Raw genomic sequence first — 20,505 nt, 5'->3', positions numbered from 1 at the left:
TTCTCAAAGAGTGTGTGCAGGTAGGAAACCATGTATTCAAGCCAGTCCTTTAACTTTCGTGATGAATACCTAGTGAGACGAAAAGGTATTGTACCTAATATAGCTCTGCGTTTTGTCCTTCCCTAGCTCTGGTCATAGACCTTTTCAGTATTTGCTGTGGTGCTTCTCCTTATGTTTGTTCTTCTTGCATCAAATCACCTTTGTGTTGGCGGGAGGAGGTCTCACCTTGGCAGGGCATGGCATCTCCGTTGTTGTACCAGGACTTCTTTCCAATGATTTTACCCACCTTATCTGTTGCCTGCTCTATGGGAAAGGGTCCTTCAAACCTAGGTTTGAACTGAAGCCTGACAAACATCCTTAAATAAACAGAGTCTCCTAGATCAAGTGGCGGTCGCTTGAGGTCGCTTGAATAACTCAACGTTTGTTACTGGTGTGTTTTCTTCCTCAAACTTCTTTGACCTCTACCACAGGGATTGTAGCTGTCGACATATAAAAGAGGGACTACCCATCATTGAAGAAATATAATCATGCATTTCGTCTACCCAAAATAACAGCAGAACTATGAGCATCTGTCAGCGTTCTAGTGGGAGGACCAAGTGGGAGTCACATGCTTCATCCTGTCACCACTTCATCAAGGGCTATGTGGTGGTCGGATCCAGGTTGATTGCGCAATGCAAACAAGGCTAGGTGCAGGCAAATGGAGTCATCCCTTTTTTTTAAAGTTTCGTGAATGTTAGCTTTTTTCTCTTTTAGCAGGCCGTTGAGGACTGCATATTCCATTTCCTTGCAGGTGATAAGAACATAAAAGCTTATGCATCATTCCTAGCAGGGCTTGTATATGCTCAAAAGTCTTATTTACTAAATTAGGTCCATTGTCAGACTGCAGGAGCTTGCACACCCCCCCCCATCATGGGAACACCTCTGTTACAAGGAATTTGCCCACTCTGAGGGCATCAGGGTGAGAACATGGGCCAACTTCGATCCATCGGGAAACGGGGCATACTACTATCATATAGGGGTAACCTTGGCAGACCTGAATCATGTCTACATAATCGACATGGAAATTGGGTGGAGTATTGCTCCTCACACTACTCGCAACGTATGACCCACACTGAATTCTTTACACACAGTACAGTTTTTCATAAATGCAGCTATATACTCTGCCATATTTGGACAGAACCACTCTTCCCTAATGTGTGCAGCATGTACATCCCTACTTAAGTGAGTAGGATGATGCAATTGCATGAGTGCAAGTTGCAGCAATGCTACTGTAATCATGCGGATGAAGGTAGTTGTAGTGCATCTATGAGTCTGCCCAAAAATGGTGCGTGCTGCATCGGTGTGCCTTCAGCATAATAATAAAATAATAATAATTTGGCATTTATATAGCGCTACGAACCCTCCGGTATCTGAGCGCTGCTTTATTATTACCCACGGTGTGTGGTGCTCATTTATCGACCTCAGAAGGATGAAAGGCTGAGTTTGGCCCCGCTGGGATTCAAACCTGCGTTAGCAAGCTCTGCACAGATGTCAAATCGAGCGCTCTACTCGCTGTGCCACCTGACCGGCTATGTCAAAACCCCCCCTCTGCCAGCGTTACAATCCAACATGTACTGTAGATGTCACATTGGCTGAATTAGAGTACACTGTAATCTCCTTGTCTTTGTGTGCTTCTAATGCCATTATGAGAGCCACTAATTCCAATGCCTGTGCTGAAAAATGTGAAGGCAATCTTGCGCTACTACTTCAACTGTCCTGTCCAATTTTTTTATCTTTACTACTGCTGTCCCAGTATGTCTTTCTCCCATCACCTGATCTATCTTTGATGAACCATCAGTGAAAAGTTCTTCCCTTCCTTCCAGGGCATTCTCCCCCACCGTGTTTCTCCTCCTTCAACGGCATTCTCCCACACCTTAAGAATGTTTTTATACTGCTCCATGTACATAGTACAGTCATGTATATAATCTCTCTCCTCCACTGGTTCAGCTGTGAATATCGCTGGGTTTCCGATCCTGCATCTCACTATTTTTATCAATGGATTTGAGATGATCTCCTCTAACTGAGTAGTCAGTCTGATCTTCAAGGATGGCAAAGAGGGCATGATCCATGTAAAGTGTGGTACTGCACCCCTTTGTGATACTCGCTGACTTCTCTACTGCAAATGCAACAGCAGTCATTGCCTGTTCGCAAGGATAGTGCCCCCTCATCAGTGGGTCTAAAGGTCTGTTGTAGTAAGCCATTGGTTTGTGTCCTAATGTTGTCATCTGTGTGAGTGATGCGGTCATCGCTACCCAGTTGGACTGTGAGAACGTATAGAACTGGGAGAATCCCCAGCACTGAGTTGTGCATATTGCCTCCTTCAGCTCCTCAAATGCTTCAGTCATTTTGTGTGTCCATGACAGGTCAGCAACCCCCTCTGTGCCTCACAAGGTCTGCTTAGTGGGGGGTCTTGTGTATCTGCTATTGGCAAACACCCAGGCCCTGCAATAATTACGGAGGCCTAACAATTGCTGAATCTCTTTCACTGTCCGTAGTGGCAGCATTCTGAAAATCGCATCCACCCTTTCTGGGGTACCTTTCTACCCTCCTGTGATATTAAATTTCCTATGTACAACACTTCCTTCTGACAATACTATCATTTTGCCCTGTCTACCTTGTAACCCTTTTCTACTAGTACTGTCAATAGCTGCACTGAGTCTTTTTGGCACTGCTTTTTTTTAGTTACTGCAGATCAACATGTCATCTACGTACTGAATGACAGTAATATTCAAATGTATATTCCCCAAGTCCATCTGGAGGACCTTATTGAAGATAGAGGGTGATTTGCAGTACCCCGGAGGTAATCTCATGTGTTTACACTTCTGTTTTCGATATAGTAAGGAGGTCAAGTCCTGTGACTCTTTGTGAAGTGGTATAGAGAAGAAAGTGTTCTTCAAATGTATTACCGTGAAACGGGTAGCTTCAGGTGGAATGATAAATAGGAGTGTCACTGGATTGGGAACTAACAGGAATTCTGCCTCCACAAATTGGTTCAAGTTACATCAATCGTGAATAAAATGCCACATTCCCCCTGTCGCCTTCTTCACCAGGTACACAGCAGTATTATACTGTGACTCCGAAGTGACTAAAATTCCCTGCCTCTCTAATTCAGCGATCGTCTCATGAATGCCTTTATCTACCTCCATGTATATGGGGTATTGTCTCGCCCTTGGTAAGATAACCCCCTGGCCTGAGCTTTATCATTACCACTACCACTCCTTTTAACAGTCCAAAGTCATATTTTTTCTTTATTCTTTATTGTATATGGTTTACAAAAGAAACCTTCACAAATACATTAAGTGAGAGAAAAAGAAAAAGAACATCAATATCAAAACATCAGTATCAAAAGAGCATACAAGAACATACATTACAAATACAATTTCATTACAGATACATTACAACCCCAAGATCGTTATTCTAAAACAGGAAACATTAAACAGACCGTTAAAAAACAATGCAAAGATAAGATTTGATATAATATTTAAAAGATAATTTTAGAAGTCTAGCTTCCTTCTGCGTATAGACAAAAGTTTGGTAGGATTTCAGTAAAATTCCCAATTTTATATAGATACACAGTGCAGTCAATGATATTGGAATACAATTTCATCATATAGGTTGATCATAAGGAAGGGGCATACAAGTCTAGTGAATTAATAAAACCCGCCACAGCAAGTCCATCTATGGTTTTAAAAATTGAAAGACACTGGGACCAAATAAAATGTTCTGCCCCCAATAATCCCAGAGTATTAAATCTGCCTAAATAAATAGCCCTAGGACCTTTCAAAGCAGCACAATCTACAAAAAAGTGACAGGCAGATTCTATAACGCCAGGAATGTGGCAGAAGCGGCATGTAAGATCCAAATCGCTAATCTCCTTCCTTCTATGTAGAACTTCCTTGGTAGGTAACGGTTCCATCTAAGTTTCAGGAGAAGTGAGCGATAGTGGCGGTTGGGGAATTGTGTCAAAATAAAGGACACGCAGCCTCTCTTCTTATGATCAAACTGTAAGTCGCAGAGAGATGGATAGGCATGCAGTTTTTCCAGGGCATTGCTCCAGTCACAACAGAAAAGACACTCTTTAACTTTGTTTGGATTAGTCAACAGGGAATCCCTATCAGTGGAGAGATATAATAGTGTCTTATCACAAAGGTCCCTGAATTTTGAGAGATACAAGATACGGTCTCGAGAACCCTGTGAAAAAAGCGTCTTACCAACATCAGCATAGAGACCAAAGTCATATGAACTACTATTCCATAGAACAATGGGTATTCATGCTAGGTCTTTCTCCATCCTTTGGGGCACTCCTCTTTAAGGTATCGTCACCCAATAGGTAATGCTCATGGAAAACACTGTCTCGAAGTCTGAACAATCATCTTGGAATAGCTCTTTGTCAGTCAGGTCAGTGAGTCTATGCCCTTATCCCACGATTACTGTCCTCCAAGCCCATCCTGTGTCATCAGTCCCATGCAGTACTACTCTTTTGTCCCTCAGTATGACTGCCTCTAGTTCTATTATCTATTACTATTATCTGAACAAGAACTCATTGGTTATACGTTGCAACTTGCCTTGTATCCCTGGAAGCCATGCTATCAGCACCTCCATCCATACTGGAAAAGCTTGGGGTTCACGGGCACCTCCCTCTTTACAGTCTGCCCACAGCATGACTCATTAAGCTCCCTCACATTCATGTAGTGAATTTCTGGAGTTGAACACACTATCCACTGATCAGTGAATAAGATGGTCATGTTAAGTCGGCTCATTATATCCCTACCCATTATGTTTACTTGTGTCTGTTCAGAATACAACAATGGCATCATCAGCTCATGCTCCCCTATGGAAGTTGGAGGTTTGTCAGTAAAATGAACCACATTTGTAGCCCCAGAGAATCCCTGCACATTCATGGTAATGCCTGACATCGGGTATCTTGCCTCCCTAATACAGGATCAAGTCGGCGCTGTATCCTCAAAAAAAGACAAAATCTTGTCACCTATTGTCATCCCTATATGTGGTTCCTCGTATTGGATCAGATTGAACACATCAGGTTTGTCTGTGGGCTGTCCTATTGTGGGTATAATGTCATCTCTGTCCCAGTAGAAGGGTTGCCCCCTACTACAGTTGCTCCCCCAGCTTTCGTATGGGAGCCTGCATCGTGGAATCTGTGTATCATGACTACAATGTTCTGCTGCATCAGTACTTGCAGTGCTGGTTGAGGTGGCTGCACATGGTCCTGTTCTGGTGGTGCATGTGTCATGGGCTGACATGACAGCATTTGCATGCTATGTGCTCGCATCAGTTGTGGCGTGTATGCCTGTGTGTGATATCAGGCATAATAGCCGGCTTGCTCTGTCTGGTATACTGGCTGGTGTGTCATTCCCCTGTTCTTCTGCATTCCACTCCTGCTTCTACATATTCGTGATATTAGACCTATCTTTGGGCATAGCCAGCATTGCTTGGGACCCCCCCCATTGGTCTCAACTGTCCTCCACTAAATCCCCTCGGAGCTTTGCCCCATCCTCTGAAACCTCCTCCTACTGACTGCGCTTGATTTTGCACATTCTGGACAGCTGCTGCCTCTCCACTTGTCAACATCGCCCCTTCCATTGTATACTTTGACAACTTCTTCCACACTAATATTGCCTCCTCCTGTTTTCTCTCCTCACGCTTCTTCCTCGCGTTCTCCTGCATTAACCAACAATAGTGCAGTATAGTTAGCTGAATCTATGACCATGGCTTGTCCTCCACCCCCACTAATTTCTTCAGATGCTCCTGCACCTGCTATGGCATCCCTTGACACAGTATGTCATAAAATAACCCCACAGTACAATTCAACACCTTTCTCATCTTGAGACACCAGTGTTCGTGTTTCTCCTGAATGTATTGAAGTGGGTCTTCATCCTTGTACATTTTGCGAGCCATAATAGTGCTTATGTCAGATGTGTCTGGTACTGTACCCTTAGAGCTTGCGATGTTACTCCAGGATATCATGCCCTTTTCCAAACAACGTCCGCTACCAGCCCGAGAATGGCTGAGAGTAAATTCTTCATGTTGCCTACTGCTAGTGTTGTCCCTGCTGGCAGTCTTTCTGGCTCGTGAATCCATTTCCCAGCCCCTGCAGTCAATGATGGTATCTTACACCTCAAATTATCTTTGTCCATCTGTTTCCACGGTACATACTGTGGTCATCCGCCATCATTCGCTAGTAACGGGAACTGTGTCAGTCTCTTCCCATGGTCATGTCTCCAATTGTGTTTAGTGGCTGTGAATCCCCTCATCATCTCTGTCCATTTCTGTCCTGGCAAGGCTCTGAGCCTCTGTGCAGCATATGGCATAACTTTGTCTGCACTATGTGATCTGTCCCTAGGACTTTCCTTTCGTCCCTCGTGTTCTCCTCCGTCTCTTCCCATGTTTTCCCCTTCTCCTCATAATGTGACCCTGGCAGGGCTTAATTCCCTGGAGTGACAGAGAGGCCTTTCCTCTTTGTCATCAATACTTTCCTGTCAGTCTTTGTCTGACCCTATGGTCCTAACACTGTCATCACTGTCTTCTTCCGTGTCATCCTTAAAAATGAGCCTCTTCAACATCAACTTCCCCTTTGTTGTTCCTTAGCTTTGTCCAGAAAATCATGTTCCCCCCCAATGGATATCCTGCTGTACTTCTGCTTGCCTTCAGGGCCACTGCACTGTCTCTCCTGCTCCTATAGAGTTGCCCTATGCTTCTTTTTATCCCCTCTCCTTTATCATAATTGAATGTGTCAATTCTGTTTTAGTGCCTGTTGCTTTCTTAGAATGTCTCTCTTTACTCTTGTCTCTCTCCCATTCACATCTCCAGTCCTCCCCCTTTTCTCTACGTCTGCACTCTTTAAAGAGTTGCTCAATTTCCAGCCTCCTCATTTCCCCCTTTATTTACTGCTATCTCTCCTTTTCCTCCTCAGCCTTTCTCATTGCTGTTTCCTCTAGCTCCCTCTGTCTCTTCTTATCTCTGTCTACCCTTTCCTTCTCTTCTGTTTGTTCTCTTTCCCTTCTCTACCTCTCATGTTCCTTTTCTTCCTCTCTTTCTCTTTGCTGCACTTCTTCATTATCTCTGCCCACTCTTTAGCATTGTCCTCTACATCTTTGCTGTTCGTGGTTCCTCTCCCATATGTCCGAGCTCACTTGTATTCCTCCCGTCCAGTTTAAGCAATATCTGTCCACTTACCCATTTGTTTGTCAGGACTAACGTCTGATGATCCCCCCTATGCCCTGTCCACCCCTCATCAACTTTTGTCAGCTTCACTTGCAAATCTCTGCACTCCTTTTGTTCACCGCTGTAAACTGGTGGTTTCCTATCTGCCTGCGTCACGCCACTACGCGTGTCTTCACTGCTATGTGTGGGCGGTGGATAAATGTGGTTGGTGTATCCTGCTGCTGCTTTCAATTCTTTCAATGGGTAACATCCCTGGCTTTCTGCTGTTGGGTCTGCATCTGTAGTTTGAGGAGGATGAGGAAGGGGAGACATGGGTTATTTGCATCCTGCATCGCGTGGCTCAACATCCACTTCTTCTGGGATGGATCCTCTTCCTCGGCCTAAAACATTTTCAATAGCTCCAATATAGCAAATCTACTACTTATTTTCTTCCTCTTATAAGCGGTATGTATGTGGTAATTTGTTGCTACCCATTGAAGTGGGAGAATGGGAGAAAAAGCTCCCCCCAATCTGCTCGCGACCATGGCCTAGAGGATCGCGACCCAGACACCCACCACAAGATGAATTTGTCTATCTACCAGACGACCAAATACCCTGGTTCAAGAACATAAGGATATGCCCACCAGCCTGCCCAACTCAAGCCGACACCTGTGGCATGGATGAACTCGACTAAGACCTCAACAACAAGCACCCACATCGTTAGAGATGCCATAACGACCTAGCCAACTGCCAAGAACACACGTGCCACCATGCACACTGGTCACTCACGCACCAACCCACACGAAGAATATATTCAGTGCTATGACGTAGGTGACCGATACACCCACTGACGCGCATCTTTGTTATTTTTCACATAGGTTTTTCCGTAATGCAGAAACGCAAGACGCATAAAGCACTCGCGTATACGCTTGCTGACGCTTCTCCCACCCCTCGCATCGTGATGAGAATATAACAAAGACGTAATACTGCCTATGAAGCCATGTCAAACCGCAACACAGGTGCCGTGCATTACACATCCCCACCCATGAACCAGGCCCAAGTAGGCCGCAAGCAAGAACCGCCATGAACACTGAATGAGCGAGAGTACAAGTGCTGATCACGCAGAACGAGCCCAGCGAGAGCTCACAGCCAAGGGGGCGATGTTGCAACTCGTATGCTACCAGCCGGCGCCAAGGTCACACCTGTAAGCAAAGCCAAGCACACAGAAGCAAAATACAACTTTAAATGTGCAGAATTCCGCCCCAGCCACGGTCTCTCCACACGTGACCAAGCCAACCTGACAAGGAGCCAGACCCACGAGGGAGAAGTCGCCCGGGTCCCACGTCTGGGACACAGGTTGCAACAATGAAATGACCCGATGGACACCTACAACGATGGGAATGGTCTGCTCTCAAGCCTATGAGCAAATCCGCACATTGTCTGCACGAACACATAGTTACACATTGTTGCTAGTGACAGGTACACCGCGAGCTGGGAACAACGATGGTCCCAGACTGGGGGGCTCGCGGGAGGACCAATCAGAACATGGGGGCACTCATCACTGACGCCACTAACATTAGCCAATCATCAGGGGTCTTCGTGTAACAATTTTCAACTATCTAATAGAAGGGACAACCCAAGTATACCACCTGACTCATCCTCAACCACTAATATTGCTCTCTATATGTATGCTATACTAACCCTACCAGTCGAGGAACCAATCCGGAGTGGCAATAGGTTTTTCGCTAACTTTCCCAGGTGACGCAAGTAGCGCGTCATACTGAGGCAAAAAGGGCCTGCGAGCCCCACGAATTTTGAGAGTCTGGACGGACACGTACGATCCTAGACCCATCCCTGCAGTTGTTTTAATAAACAGCAGAACTGCCTTGGTTCTTGTGTGTGTCTCATACTCATTTTTGGGGAACATGGGAGGAGTTGGGGCCTCCCAGCCCAGAGGTCCGCGGACGGCTCAGCCGACCCCGGGATAATCACCCCGACAACATATTTGGAAAAGCTGACATCCCTGGGCCTTGGCTTTGCCATTTTGCCCTCTCTATCGCAAGCCATTCCACACAATCCTTGCTTATTGTGTCTTGATACCGCAGAAGGCACTTGCACAAATGCTGAATAGGTGTATCTCTCATTGTGATATGTTATATTGCACTTGTAAATGCTTAGTTGATCTCATATCAGGATTTTGACATGTTCAAATAACAATTCACAATTCAGACAATTATTATCACCTATTTTCTAAAATTCTCAAAGACATAGCAATCCAAAAATTATTCCAACAGCCTTCCTGGTTCACCACTGTCAACAGGAGCAGGACCATCCACACAGAATTTTGCACCCTTAAGGCCAAATCATAACTCCCCTCATGTGCTCTTCGAGCTCAGCCCAAATGGCATACCACTTTTCACTAATTCAGTCAAAAGTTCAACAAGATGAAGCCCATCACCTTCTAAGCAGTTCAAGTCTTATCAACAACCTTACATGTGTGACAACACAGACCCTCAAAAGCAAACTCTAATGCTTCAGAATATACTCCGACTTTGCACAACACAAAATGATGACAAACATAACATAAAACATGGCTGTCTTCCTGCCTCACAGAGACCTCTAAAATTGTGGTTGTTCTTATATACCGCCACATATAGGAATACATTTCAATGAGATTAATTAAGAAACCACCTTCCGCGACCTAAGTTAGTGCATTCTGCTAATACCTTAGACACAGGGAAACATGCATAACATCTTCCATGAACCAAGTTAAAATGCCTAGCGCATAGGTATCCTTTTTATGAGTTTTTTTAATAGTGTTCATCCATAAACCAAGCTAATGCCAGAGTACAGGTAACCTTTTTATAGTATTTTTCAATTTTTTAATCCACAAAATAAGCTGACCACCTAAGCTAACCGCCTAAAGTATGGTAACCTTCACAAAAAACACAAAAACACAACACTAAACAAAGTGTTCCCATCCACAATATGTGCCATATAGTTGAGTCTATACTGAAGCTCCTCGGACACTGACTCTCCCAGAATCTGCCATTCTGCTATCCGGTCTGCTTGGCGTCCCACAGGGAGCAGGCAGGAATTTCTCCAAGGCAGCTCCTGACGACCTCTTCAATTATTCTTATATTGGGAGGATAGCTCAGGGGCAACATGCTCATCTTGGTAGCAAGACGACCCGGAAAAACACAGGTCTGATCCCCGGGTCTGTGCTTAAAAACCTCTGGGTATTAAGCTCATTATAAATAACCAATTATAATAATAAAATTATAATTCCCACACATGGTCTTTGGGGTCTGGTCCTCGCGGGTTGCTACACAGCCCTTCAAGCATTCAGCGGGACGAGGCGGTTTAGTGCCTAAAGGTTTTAGCGACCATCCCTCTGCTACCAATTGGAGAGGAGCGGCAGGGGCACTCCTAGCAGTTACCCCGATTATCAGCAAGAGGGTACTTGGGCCCCAGAACTTCCCTGCCACATGAATGGAAGACTCAAAGCATAGGGCAAAGTTTACTGTCTTTACTATCCCTCAAAACAACAGTGAACGCAATTGAATAGCATAACGGTTCAAAGAGCTCTCATCCTCGAAATGTGTGTCACACTGTTTTGATGGCTAGTGCTGTCACAGAACCAAGTTACATCCCCAAAAGCCTATTGGAAAAGGAAATTGGCTAGTTTACAAAAACTACATATTTAACCTTTAGGGATTAGTATAACTATTTATAGCCGTATATCTGGTGGCTCCACCTACAACCACCTCTAGATGTAACAAAATACAAAGTTGCAGGTTAGCAATAAAGTGTTTGGCTAGCACAGCATAGTGTGCTTAACGTGTAAGGTGGACTTAGGATTGGACAGAACAGGTCTTCTCAGCCTTGGAACCTTGGACTGCTACCAGGCCAAGTGAAACTTCTCAAGCCACTGGGAATGGTCACAAAGGTGGTGTGTGTTCCCCATAAAATGCCATCTCTGATAGCATAGGCTCTGAGACAGAACATCCAGCTTTGAACATTTATGAGAATTGTATCTTTCCACCTTTGGTTTGATTGTAACAGCTTTCTCCTATCTGTCTCGAAATAATAGGCTCTGTTGTGCTCTTTCAGGTGACATGTGTCGGGACCATGAAATTTCGCTCTCCTGTCTGTAATTATGAGGATTTCAGGCTGTATTCATTGTAGATGCTTATCGCCTTGGTAAATTGGAAACTTTCCATCTCTGCTTGTCCTTGGCGAGGTTGTGCATGGTGTCTGAGCTGAAGCTTTGTATGTGTGCTTTAACTGAGTCAATCTGTCAGCCTTTCCATGTATCCTGTAGTTCCCCTTGCTTTTCCCATTCACTTCAATGCACCTATGGCTTCTATATTTGTTCTTATGGCTGTCCATATTAGTCAAAGTTCTGCATAAGCAAGTTTTGTATATATAGTCTTAGCGTCTTGCTGTTTCCGCATTGCAATATGTATATGTGTGTGTGTCAGTCCTCTAACTCTCATGGGTCATAAACATCTGCTTCATGTCTAGCTGCAATAAACTAAATGTGTTTGTGTAGCTTTGTGCATGGATGCCTATATGCTTCATGTCTAACACATCTATGGCATAGGGTCAGTGATGTCAGCACATCAGCTTCTTCGAGCTCATAGTCAGTCAACTTGTTAGATCGACAACAGGTGCATCTCCTCCATGTTATCAAATGGGTAAGGTTAAAAAGGCTGTCTGAGTGAATAGCGTTTCTCACATCTGTGATACATCAACAATGGTGAGGAAGGGCCCAGGAGCAATGTGCATGTCTCATTTCTCTGTCTTCTGGCTGCAAGTTGGGTGGGGGTCAAGAGGGTCACACCTGGCTCTCCCTTTTTAGGTGATTAAGCAAGGGTTTCATGAATGCAGTTGGAGACCTTTGCTCTGGAGGGGGAAGAACATGGGGAGAGTTAAGGGAACATGGGTGACCGTGGACTGAAAATATCTCTTCTGACATTTTGGTAACAACAAGTATGGTTAGCTTCTGTCCAGAATCAAGATACTCTGGGAATTTCTGTAAAAGAGCAAGGACACTCCTGTTTTAGAGCTACAATATACCTTTAAATGTGGGTGGACCACCCTCTAATCTGTTGGTTATTTGTTGGAGATGTTCATAGTTCTAAGTGTTTTTGAATATAGGAAAATATATTTGATCAAAGGATACAGAAACTGTTTTCCATATCATTTCCCAGGAACAGAAGGGACAACACCTGAAGGAACTTTGTAGCTTGTCTATGTGTCGTGGCCATCAGACCACAACACCTAAATACCCAGTGGTAGACCATGTCCTGTAGGTGCCTCAGTACCCTTCATCCTAAGGGGGAAGATGCAATTGAGAGCCCAAATTATGTGGTTCTCTTGAGCAGGCTGCCAGTAATGGTAACATTAACTTTGTTATCCCAGGCATCACCTGCATCTCAGCAAACATAGAAAGGGACTGATTTAATATGGTGCATCTATGGCTAACCAGCAATCAAGTTGCAAGACGGATTCATAAACCTGACTGCCTTCAAATCTTCTTGCTGCTACAAAACCTGTTCAGCTACTTGAGGAAACTGTTTAAGACATCCATGCCCATACTGCAACCGAACATCTTTGAGCTGTTCATCAACATCAAGAAACCTGGACCAAACCACATACTTCCCCTACTTTATAACCACAGGTGGACCATATAGGAAGTACGTACTAATGTAGGGCAGCTCAATACTGTTGAACATTCTACAAAGAAAGTAGAGAACGTATGGGCTAGATGTGATTCCCGGCATGTGATGCACTCTGAATCTCTAGCCTTACTTTGGTCTCTAAAGACTTAGGACCCCGTTCCCTACCCTGGCCACAGGCATTTAAGTGATTGTTTTATTTTTCTTGTCCTCCTTTTTCTTCTACTTGCCTTTTTCAGTTATCCTTCCGATATTATAATTCCCAGTTCACATTCCTGAATATAGGTATACAAGCAGTCTATGAACCTGTTTTTGTTTAACTTTGTAGGGGTGGTATTCAATGGGCATCATTACGACTTTGGCGGTAGCCATGCCGCTAATGGCGGGATGGCTGCCACCGAAATCAGGTTTGGGTCCCGGTTCCCAGAACGGGGAATTACCGGGCCCACAGGGCTCAATGGGAATGGGTGCAAACAACGGGCCAATTACCAGCGGCCCGTTGTTTGCTCCCTCTTCTCCTCACGGGAACGGTAAGGACGCCTGGTTTGACCAGGCGTTACTTACCGGGTCCCGCGAGGGGAGCTTGTAATGAGGCGGAACGGGTTTAACGGGTCCGCCTCCTTTAGCGGAGCCCGTTAACCAGCTCCGCCTCAGTCATAATGAGGCCCAATGTGTTTAGTACATCTTTTTCTTTAATAAATGTGTTTATTTTATGGATCTTTGCTTGGACTACATTTATTTGATTTCTCACCCTACTGTTCTTCTTTGGAAGCTTCCACTGCTGATCTAAATCTATGGAGATTATAGTCTTCTTCTGGCTCATAGAGCCAGGGTTGGGCAGAGTGCATAGATGACTTGTAATGTTTCGCCCAGAGAAAGGGCGAAACTTTGGAGGGGGATGGTATATTGCAGGGATATTGAATTTGATACGTATTGCACTTAGTCTAGAGCGAAAATGAATGTGCAAACAATGTCCATATTCATGTTTTCTGTTTAGTAAAGTGGGTAAAATAAAACATATTGTTGTTCTGTTAAGTGATGCTTGCTCGTATAGGTTTCAATGTGATTTCCGAATTTTTTAGTGTATTGTATAGCCAGCTTGCAATGATAAACACACTTACTGTACATGTAATGCTCTTAACATGTTGGCATTAACCTTTCTGAACAGAAGCACAAGAGGGGACTTTTAACCACTGTCATTGTGACACGGTAGCAGCCCAAATGTAGGATCGATAATTCCAGAAGACGAGCATAAATTGAGAATGGATTGAATCAGCTGCTGATTTACTATTCAACATGGGTTATCATTGAAAGTAAAACATACATTGTTCACATTAGTGTTTTAAATGAATGTGCAAAGGAGAACAATTCCGACTGATAAACTGAAAGTTTACTCGGAATGTATTGATGGCATTGAAAATATACATCAGATCCATTTTCTTGTGTTGATAGCAATATGAAAAAGAAAAGCAAAATTACTCCCGTGATCCTCGTGACCATGTGACTAGGTAAGCCTCATTCGCGCTACCAGAAAACCATTCCAAAAGTTACATAAGCGCCTCAAAATTCCAAAAAAATAGACTTTTTGGGGCAGAGCCCGCTGAAACATCTTGTTACTGGAATTTGTGAATAAATAAAAGCAGTGCAATAAGAAAAACGGTCCTTTGGATCCAACGCAATCAATCTTAACAGCAATAAGAATTTTCTCCCAAAAAAAACATCCGGTTACAGGAACCATGACAGGCTAAGAAAAATAAACCCTTTCTATTATACATTGCTACGATCAATCAGAATTGAATGGAACAGCACCGAGCTTTGCAATTTATTATACAATTTCAACGCTTATGCAAAACAGCAGTTGTGACCCAAACATCAAGATTGCCATAAAATACATGCAACACCTTAACATTTCAATGGTCTTCTGACCTGAGAATTTCTGATAATCTTGAGAAAAATATGCATTTACTGCAAACGAGAACGAAACTTATATTTACGTTTATTTTTCTTTCATTAATGCGAATAAGGTCACGTGCGACAGCCAACACGTGTTTCAACCGTCATGGGTGTTTCTCAAGGCTGATTAATTGAAAAATTCTCCTAGGAATGTAGTTGTGCAAGTACAAGAACTTTTTTTGTGAGATTCCAAGAAAACAATCTGTCGTAAATAAAAAGGGTTCAGCAGTTTGTATGGAACAGCACAAGTTCATTCGGCAAAAGACCCCAAAACAGGTCCGTCCGTCCACTGCGCGACAAACAACGGATTCAACTGTCACTTGCACTGAACGTGATAGCATTCCAAAACAGAACACATTTACATCACTGTCAATAGTTATAACACAATCTAATCAAAAAATGTTTGCCTGGTTCCTGAACAACTCAGGGTTACAAAATACTCACCGCAGTCCAGCACACCACAGGTAACCAGAGTACAAGGATTCCCCATTTTCCCCAGACAAGCAAACCTCTCTCTCCCCTATTGGGCACCCCTTAGCTGTCTTATCTTTGGCTCACTCATCACTGTTCTTACCGATGCTGATTACATTTGTGATGTCGTGTTAGTCTTAGCAGTGCACGGTGGTGGCGCGAGTTATGGTTGGTTAGCTTACCATAACTGGCGAATTTCAAGGGTTTTTCGGTTTTACTTGGAACCATAACGTCCCTTTGACAACGTTTTTTTCACTGAATTTCATAGGTTTTTAGTAGCACAACTTAACCATAACGTCCCTTTAACAAAGTTTTTTCACTGAATTTCATAGGTTTTTAGTAGCGCAACTTAACCATAACGTCCCTGTAACACATTTTTTTTTTACTGAATTTTATAGGTTTTTATTAGTGCAACGTCACCATAACATCCTTTTCAATAGATGAAGACCACGAGCATCTTATGTCCTCAAAGTGGGAAACCCGGGTGTTAAAAAAAAAGATGGCCACCATGGAAAGGCAAGGCGGGGAGTATAAAGAGAACACAACAGGGCATGAGCGAGGGGTGGGGGGGAACAGGGGAGACACATGGGCATGAGCGGGGGGTGAGAGGGAACAGGGCACAAACGGGGCATGAGCAGGGGGTTGGGGGAAAAAGGAAGGAAACATGGGGCATGAGCTGGGGTGGGGGAACACGAGAGAGACATGGGGCATGAGCAGCGGGTGGGGGGAACAGGGGAGACACGGGGCATGAGCGGGGGGGTGGGGAGGAACACGAGGGAGACACGGGGCATGAGCGGGGGGTGGGGAGGAACACGAGGGAGACACGGGGCATGAGCGGGGGGTGGGGGGAACAGGGGAGACACGGGGTATGAGCGTGGGGTGGGGGAAACAGCGCACACACGGTGGGGTGTGGGGGGAACAGGGCACACACGGGGCATGAGCGGAGGGTGGGGGGAACAGGGCATACAGGGGCATGAGCAGGGGGTGGGGAATAGGGCACACACGGGGCATGAGAGGGGTGGGGGGAAAGGAGAGAGAAATGGGGCATGAGTGGGGGGTTGGGGTAACACGAGGGGAACACTGGGCATGAGCGGGGGGTGGGGGGAACACGAAGGAGACACAGGGCATGAGCGGGAGGTGGGGGCAACAGGAGACACAAGGGGCATGAGCAGGGATGAGGGGGTACACGATGGAGACACAGGGCATGAGTGGGGGGTGGGGGAACACGAGGGAGACACGGGGCATGAGTGGGGGGTGGGGGCAACAGGAGACACGGGGCATGAGCAGGGGGTGAGGGGGTACACGATGGAGACATAGGGCATGAGTGGGGGTTGGGGGGAACACGAGGGAGACACGGGGCATGAGCAGGGGTGGGGGGGACAGGAGAGAGACTCGGGACATGACTGGAGAGTGGGGGGGCAACAGGAGACACGGGGCATGAGCAGGGGGTGGGGGGTACACGAGGGAAACACGGGGCATGAGCGGGGGTGGGGGGAACAGGGGAGACACGGGGCATGAGCGGGGGTGGGGGGACAGGAGAGAGACACGGGGCATGATCGGCGGTGGGTGGAACAGGGGAGATACGGGGCATGTCTGGCTTGTGATTCTGAAAGCCCTTCCAACCAGGGGCTCGCCTTAAGTAGTACAGTTCTTATAGTTTCATGATAAATTAGTATGCCCACCCCTAAAGGACCTCAGGGTCAACCATTTCTCTACAGACACCAGAAGATTCAGCCAAGTCCAGGTACTTAATTACATGTCCATATGTATTGAGCATTTTATTCTGCTCGGAATACCATGTTCAACCTATTCCTTTAACAAAGTTTTTTCATTGATTTCATAGGTTTTTATTAGTGCAACTTAACCATAACATCCCTTTAACGAAGATTTTTTCTTGAATTTTTGTAGCTTTTTATTAGTGTAACTTAACAATAACGTTCCTTTAACAAAGTTTTTTCATTGAATTTTATAGGTTTTTATTGGTGCGACTTAACCATAGCATCTCTTTAACAAAGTTTTTCATGGGTTTTTACCAGTGCATGTTATTTTCCTACAACTTACTGATATCATACTTACCCCAATATAGCAAACGTGGACCGGTTGCTCACTAGTCTTAGAGAGGCACAGCTCCACCCTACTGATGAGGTCCAACCAGACTGAAACACGTGTCTGGGGTTGCTTTTGGTACACTTGTTCAGAGGAGAATTGCCTAGCATTTCGGTGCCGGACTGCCCCAGGGCAGGGTGTCTTTTTCATAGGTTTTTATTAGTGCAACTTAACCATAACGTCCCTGTAACACATTTTATTTACTGAATTTTATAGGTTTTTATTAGTGCAACGTCACCATAACATCCTTTTCAATAGATGAAGACCACGAGCATCTTAGGTCCTCAAAGTGGGAACCCTGGGTGGTAAAAAAAACGATTTTCCTTCCTACTCCTGCGGCATCCTGGTGTAGGAAGGAAAATCTTTTACCAAGATGGCCACCATGGAAAGGGAAGGCAGGGTGTATAAAGAGAACACAACAGGGCATGAGCAGGGGTGGGGGGAACAGGGGAGACACATGGGCATGAGCGGGGGGTGAGAGGGAACAGGGCACAAACGGGGCATGAGCACGGGGTGGGGGGGAAAGGAAGGGAACACGGGGCATGAGCGGGGGTGGGGGAACACGAGAGAGACATGGGGCATGAGCAGCGGGTGGGGGGAACAGGGGAGACACGGGGCATGAGCAGGGGGTGGGGAGGAACACAAGGGAGACACGGGGCATGAGCGGGGGGTGGGGAGGAACACGAGGGAGACACGGGGCATGAGCGGGGGTGGGGAGGAACACGAGGGAGACACAGGGCATGAGCAGGGGGTGGGGGGGAACAGGGGAGACACAGGGCATGAGCAGGGTGTGGGGGAAACAGGGCACATACGGGGCATGAGCGGGGGGTGGGGGGAACAGGGCACACACGGGGCATGAGCGGGGGTTGGGGGAACAGGGCACAGAAGGGGCATGAGCGGGGGGTGGGGGAACACAAAGGAGACACGGGGCATGAGCAGGGGGTGGGGGGAACACGAGGGAGACACGGGGCATGAGCAGGGACTGGGGGCAACAGGAGACACACGGGGCATGAGCGGGGGGTGAGGGCGTACACGATGGAGACACAGGGCATGAGTGGGGGGTGGGGGGAACACGAGGGAGACACGGGGCATGAGCAGGGGGTGGGGGCAACAGGAGACACACAGGGCATGAGCGGGGGTGAGGGGGTACACGAGGGAGACATGGGGCATGAACAGGGGGTGGGGGAACACGCAGGAGACAGGGGGCATGAGCGGGGGTGGGGGGAACAGGGCACATGGGGCATGAGTGGGGGTGGGGGGAACAGAGCGCACACGGGGCATGAGCGGGGGTGGGGGAAGAGGGCGCACGCACGGGGCATGAGCGGGGGTGGGGGAACAGGGCGCACACACGGGGCATGAGCGGGGGGTGGAGGGAAAGGAGAGAGACACGGGGCATGAGCGGGTGGTGGGGGGAACACGAGGGGGACACAGGGCATGAGCGGGAGGGGGTGGGGGTAACACGAGGGAGACACGGGGCATGAGCGGGGGAGTGTGGGTACAGGAGGGAAACACGGGGCATGAGCGGGGGGTGGGGGTACAGGAGGGAGACACGGGACATTACCGGAGGGTGGGGGGGCAACAGGAGAAACGGGGCATGAGCAGGGGGTGGGGGGTACACGAGGGAAATACGGGCATGAGCAGGGGGTGGGGCGGGAACAGGGGAGACACGGGGCATGAGCGGGGGGTCGGGGGACAGGAGAGAGACATGGGGCATGAACAGGGGTGGGGGGAACAGGGGCGACACGGGGCATGAACGGGGGCGTGGGAGGTAACACAAGGGAGACATGGGGCATGAGCGGGAGTGGGGGGAACAGGGGAGACACGGGCATGAGCGGGGGTGGGGGGTAACACAAGGGAGACACGGGGCATGAGCGGGGGCTGGGGGTAACAGGGGAGACAGGGCATGAGCGGGGGGTGGGGGGTAACACAAGGGAGACACGGGGCATGAGCGGGGGGTGGGGGATAACACGAGGGAGACACGGGGCATGAGCGGGGGGTGGGGGTAACACAAGGGAGACACGGGGCATGAGCGGGGGTTGGGGGTAACACAAGGGAGACACGGGGCATGAGCGGGGGGTGGGGGTAACACAAGGGAGACACGGGGCATGAGCGGGGGTTGGGGGTAACACAAGGGAGACACAGGGCATGAGCTGGGGGGTAACAGGGGAGAAAGGTCATGAGCGGGGGTGGGGAAACAGGGCACACGGGTCATGAGCGGGGGGGTGGGGGGAACAGGGCACACGGGGCATGAGCGGGGGGTGGGGGGAACAGGGGAGACACACCGGGCATGAGCAGGGGGTGGGGGGGAAGGGGAGAGACACACGGGGCATGAGCGGGGGGTGGGGGGAAAGGAGGGAGACACGTGGCATGAGCGGGGGTGGGGGGAAGGGGAGAGACAAATGGGGCATGAGCGGGGGGTGGGGGGAAGGGGAGACACACGGGGCATGAGTGGGGGGTGGGGGTGAAGGGGAGAGAGACACTGGGCATAAGCGGGGGGTGGGCAGAAGGGGAGAGACACGGGGCATGAGCGGGGGCCGGGGGGGAAGGGGAGAGAGACACGGGGCATGAGCGGGGAGCTGGGGGAGGAAGGGGAGAGACACACGGGGCATGAGTGGGGGTAGGGGGGAAGGGGAGAGACACACAGGGCATGAGCGGGGGATGGGGGAAAGGTGGGAGTCACGGGGCATGAGCGGGGAGTGGGGGGAAGGGGAGAGACACACGGGGCATGAGCGGGAGGTGGGGGGAAGGGGAGAGACACACGGGGCATGACCGGGGGGTGGGGGGGAGGGGAGAGAGACACGGGGCATGAGCGGGGGTTGGGGGGAAGGGGAGAGACACACGGGCATGAGCGGGGAGTGGGGGGAAGGGGAGAGACACACGGGGCATGAACGGGGGGGTGGGGGAGAAGGGGAGAGAGACACGGGGCATTAGCAGGGGGTGGGGGGAACAGTAGGGAGACACAGGGCATGAGCGGGGGGTGGGGGGGAAGGGGAGAGACACACGGGGCATGAGCAGGGGTGGAGGGGAAGGGGGAGACACACGGGGAATGAGCAGGGGGTGGGGGGAAGGGGAGAGACACACGGGGCATTAT

This window comes from Ambystoma mexicanum, chromosome 5p (genome assembly GCF_040938575.1).
Source record: "Ambystoma mexicanum isolate Mex_15411 chromosome 5p, UKY_AmexF1_1, whole genome shotgun sequence".
NCBI classification, from domain to species: domain Eukaryota; kingdom Metazoa; phylum Chordata; class Amphibia; order Caudata; family Ambystomatidae; genus Ambystoma; species Ambystoma mexicanum.
Note: the sequence above shows the minus strand (reverse complement) of the source record.